The following is a 5,853-nucleotide window of genomic DNA, read 5'->3' on the forward strand; positions in this document are numbered from 1 at the left end:
AGAAACAAATACTAATGCCAATATTACTAATAGTAGCAATATTGTACATGGTTTGGCTTATGATTAACCAATTTATGTATGGGAAATATTGCAAAGTCTTACCTTATCAAAGGATTATCAATTTTATATGGAAGTAAATCAATGGTTTCATCAAGAATCTCTAAATTTTGATCCATGTGTAAGTTTTGGCATGGAAGAGATTCATAATTTTTAATGCAACTTGCAGCCACAAAGTTTTTGATGAAAAAAATTTAGTCAAGTTGTAGAGAGCATAACTCACATTCCAACTATTAGATCGAGAAAATTTAGGGATATGTTTTGGGAAACCTAATTTTCTAAATCCTATACAAACTATTTTATAAAAGTAATAATAGACCAAAAGTTATGTGTGACTAAGACACTATCAATGATAGTCATAAAATGATGACAACACATCATCGCTAGCATGTGCCACATGTCCAAGATCCCACGTGTACATTTTTTTGGCATGCAATATGAGTTATTGGTTATATAACTCTAATATTTGTAAAACATTAAGTCTAGTAAGAGGATAAAGGAAAATAATATCCAAGAATCAGTTATTAAAATCGATGAAGTTCACTAAAAGATAATATGATAAAGGGGAAAATACAAAGTTGTAAGTGAGGTCTCGCTTCTTTTAGGGGTCTGTGTACTTCAAGGAAGGAGTTCTTCCTATTGTTTTGGTAATATGGAAGAGATGAATTTCTTTTTCAATTTTATTTTTTGTATAGATATTAAGTCAATGGGCTTGCTCTTTGAGATTGAATAAAGGGGGAAAACATTATTGAGTTTGTGAATTGATTAGTGCTTCTTTGGATTATGTTGAGTTGTACCTTATTGTAATCATATTTTAGTACCATTAACAATGCAAATATGCATCTTAGTCTAGAATTTTGTTTTCAAATAAGGCTATTCATTGAAAGGGGATATAAATTTTTCTTGTGTCTTATGTTTAATCTCCATTGGTGAATGTGATAGAGTGGGATATGTATCAGTTCCTTGTGTTCACTTTCTTTGTATTAAAATTTCTTTCACATCTATTCAATGTTTATAGGTAGATGTTTGTAAGACTTTTTGGCATTTAGGTTAAAAGCATACCTATTTGTAGTTCAATGAATTAATTAGAAACCATACTCGGGGAGTTGTACCCAAAAATATTTAGATGAAGTCTATCAATCCAATGATAACCTATCTAACTATTAACAAGGATTGCACTTCCACTTGGGCATCAAGAGTTATTTCATTTTGGGTTTTATGAAGTGAAAATTTGTTCACCAACACCCTTGTTGACCCAATTGGTCACATTGGCATAATGTAGTACAGTTGGTATGAGTGTGTTGTCATTGATTGGAAACTAGTTAAAGAGCACACCTCACCTTATGTGTATTGATAAACATTTTCATCGATCTACATAGTAGAATAAGACAAGGAAGATTATACCATACTCATCATGAGGAGTCATCATCATGACATTCAAGTACGACAAGAATTTAATATTGTTTTATATTCAAATAAGAATGATAGTGCACATAAAGGACAATTGAATTTAGATGAGACCTAGAGTAGATGAACCACACCACCAGTCTAGATCCTACATCATAGGTATCACAAGTTTCTTTTAAACCACCCAGTAGTTCAAATTCAAATTTTGAATTCACTAGTTTGAGCAAGATATTCTCCTAGGGTTTTGACACCCATAGATAAGAGGAGACTTCACAAATTGAAGGGTGCGTGCTTTGGAATGAAAAGAATGAGAATGTTGAAATAGAGAGATTGATAACTAAAGAAGAAAGTAAAGATCAAAAGGAGGATGTATGCCACACTAAGATCATGGAGAAGGAAGAGCAAAATGATATACAAAAGTTGTTATGGAGAAGAATGCAGATGAAGAGCCATGTCCTACCAGAAGTAGTAGTGTGTACTATGGAAAAGGGTGAGCTGAAAAGTGAAAATTTAAGTACTACAACATATATCATCAAGTATTCCTAAGTGACAAGGGGATAACATGATATATCAAGAGGTATACATTGGAGATATATCAAGAAAGAAAGTTCTATATAATCCAAATCACAGTTTTATTTTTTTCTAACAACTATAATCATCTTGTAAGCTCTTAATCAAGAATGCTTCAATAGTAAGCATATGTGAAATCCTCTAACCAGGTGCCTCTCAGAAGGAGTGCTAAATCCTATAACTAGGTATCCTTAATAAGATGTTTGTAATCCTAATAAGTTTCTAACATTCTTGAAAGAATGTATTCTCAGAAGTACAAGTTGTGGCTCTTAACATGGAAACCTTTTACCTGTCGTAAAAGGCTAGTGGGTATATTATCTCCATCGTGGGTTTCATTCTCACATCAAGGGTTTCCACATACAAAATATGTATGACCATTGATGAATTCTATTATGTGTGAGTTCTTTTTCTTTTATCTTTCTTCATTATATTTGTGTTTCCAATCAAGTTATTGTTAGTTAATATATTTGGAGCAATAAAAAAGTAACTTGTTTTAGAGTCCATATTGGTTTACCCCCTTATCAATATCGCTTGGGACCAAAAATTGGTGTCAAATCTTGGAATATAATAGTAGCAAGCCTCACATATTGAGGGAAGATCAAATGATAGCCATGAAGTACAAGAATTTATACAAGGAAGCACTTGACACCATAGGAGACCTAAAGGAGAAGATAAAAGATTGTAAAGAAACTCAATGAGAGCCATGAGATTATTGAGAAGATGGAAAAATATAGTAGCTCAGATGGATCTAAGAAACTATCTCTATCCTTACATCTAAAAAAAAAGAAGTTGAGCAAGTTAGTTGCAAAACTAAAGAAAGAGCTAGAAGAAGCATCAAAATGACTAAGTCAAACACAAAAAGAGAAAAGTGATATTGTACTAGCACTAGAAAAAGTTGAAAGAGAATTAAAAGAAGTTATGGAAGAAAAGAGAATAAAAGGAGAGAGCATTAAAAAAATATGAGCACATTTAAAGACTAACAAAGGATCCAAAGAGCTCCAATGAAAGAAACAAGAAGCTAATAAGGTTCGATGACAACTCTAAGAAGATAGATGAGAAAGTCAAATCTTAGAAAAGGAGAGAACAAGTCTTGGCTATGAAGGAGTTAGAAAGATAGAAAGAGGTGAAACATTTGAGAACAAGATCCAAACTAGACAAGGACAAGGAAAAGCATCATCTAAAGATAAGAAGCCTAAGAAACCAACCTATCAATGTTATGGTAAAATAGGTCACACCTCAAATGTATGTTGGCACAAAAATATTGTATCTAATGAATAATATATCTTCTATAGTTACCTTAATATATTCTATCCATACAATCACTCCTCTAAAAAATGCATATCTTATACTCAAGAGAAAATGTTTGATGGGAATTGTTACCACTATACCAAGTACAAATACAAGGATGAGGTATACAGATCAAGACAATGAACAAATCAACAGTCATAAAGAAGCTTCAATCCTAGCTAGGTGCTAGACCAACAAGTTCAACACACCTATATGATCAACCTATGAGAACAAAGGACATACAATAGAGCATTACCAAACAATAACTTATTGAAGAAACCGCTCAAGACCATAGAGAAGAATAGGCATATCCTATTACTACTATAACAAGATAGGGAATCTTGCCAAAGATTGTAGATCAAGAAAAATAGACCAAGTGCACAACTTGAACCACAAACAAAAGAGAAAGGTGGTAGAAAAAGAGGGAGTCAGAAAGAGCTTCAATAAGATATGGGAAAGAAAATTAGAGGAGAGAAAAGAGACCGAGTTAGAGGAAGTAAGAAGCTCACCTGTGTTGGGGATACTTCCAAAACCAAGACAATCCAAGCTTAGAAGGGTTGCATGACAAAGGACATACTATACATTGGTCTCCTATTAAAATTAGTAAAAGAATGCATGAAGAAAGCACAAGGAGGCTATATTGATGTAAGAGAATGTTGAGATTATGATCATTGTGCATGGGTTACTCGCATTAAATATGAAAGGATAGGTTGGAAAAAGTTGCATATACTATTTCTTATTGACGATTAATCTAACAATGGATCATCAAAGATATAAATAGGTGAAAAGGGTTTGATTAATCACTTTGAAAACTCTAAGTCTTAAGCTGAGAAAATATTGAGAAAACCTAAGCTAAGTAATTGTGTGTCATATCTAAACCTTATTAAAGGGTGATGTAAGAAATCAAGTAGCAACATTATCCTTATTGCCAACAAATATTGTACTTGTTAAAGATGTTGGTGCATACCTAAAAGAAAACATCATGGAGTTGGGAGCAAAAAAAGTGTACGAAGCGTTCACTACATTCTTGGAAGATAGTGTACTAAATAAAGAGTGACAATACTTGATGAACACAATATTGCACTGCATAAAAAAAAAACATCCTTGATTTTATCCATGAGGATTAGTTTAGACTAGTATTGAGCAGAGTATATAGAAAGCACATTTTCCATGATAAGCCCTATGAAATCACCAAATGAGACATCTTATCTATAACAAGACTGAACAACATAGGGATAGGGATAAACACAAGAAATATCGCACTTGATGAAGTGGCAAGGTTGATCAAAGAAAAGAAGGTAGGGAAAAAACTAGAAATTGACAAAATTCTTGACCCTAAGATGAAATATGCCACAATGACAATTGTGTATAGACTTTACTTCTCAAGAAAGTCTAGCTATGTACCCTATGGAGCAGTACACACAACATATCAAATCACTCACAAAGGTGCCCCACTTGACCTAGGAGGGTGGATATATAAAAAAATAATGTTAAACTTGACAAAGATCAAAGAAAATTCCAAGGTTCACCCATTCAAATTTGGAGCTCTTTTAGTATGTATATATTTTCTACTTTGTGTGTCAATTTCCTGGACAAGGTGTAATCAATTGGTTTAAAGATAAGCCAATTTGTGAACAAGTATGTGTGTCTTATATGATGTGAGGAGATAATATGGATAATCTCCTCAAAAGGTACTTTGATAGCTTCTGGGACATAATGATGAAACATGAAAGGATACCCTTAACCTAGAAGAGGAATATAGAAATGATATATTATTTTCTAGCTTGCATAGACACATAGATGATATGGATTGTAAAGACAAGGGCCCACCAGCTCACCAATTTGAGTATGAAGTAACAAAAAGGGAGGCACAAGAAGTGCAATACCCCTCCTTTTCTATCATTGTAGACTTAATTATTGAAGTTTATTATGATTCTTCTATAGATGTGTTAGCCCTTATTTAATATTTGAAATGCAATACTTTGATATGCTGAGTAATTGATTACATGAAGTTGTAACAATTTCCTACTGGTACTGATGATGCTTTAATTTCTCTTAGTTAGTTAATGAAATTACTTTTATGATGATGCCATATGACATGTCTTAGAAAGATATTTCTTATGTCCTCACAATGATGAGATTTTTATGTTAGAATATGATGTTATTTATATTTAGGATTTACTATTATACTTACCCCGTACTTGTATGTGTATGGTGTGTGTGTATGTTTTACATTTATGTTTGAGTTTGACATGGTTGAGGGAGAGAGTTGTAATCACTTGCTAGTTGGGATCTACATGATGTACCACTCCCTAACATTGTTTGTTTAGCTTAGATATATATGCACATATACATGTTTGTATTTTAGAAAAATTTGTAGGTACCAGGCATCAACTTCCCTGTATTGCCAGGATGAGTATGCCCTATCACAATAACTTAAAGGTAAGAATGTGGAGATAATGTTCAGGTCCAATCCCATCCATAGGCTAATTACTTATCTCAAGAAGGATGACATGTATCAAACTTTCCATC

This window comes from Cupressus sempervirens, chromosome 9 (genome assembly GCF_028749045.1).
Source record: "Cupressus sempervirens isolate cs-2001-9-10 chromosome 9, ASM2874904v1, whole genome shotgun sequence".
In the NCBI taxonomy this organism is placed as follows: domain Eukaryota; kingdom Viridiplantae; phylum Streptophyta; class Pinopsida; order Cupressales; family Cupressaceae; genus Cupressus; species Cupressus sempervirens.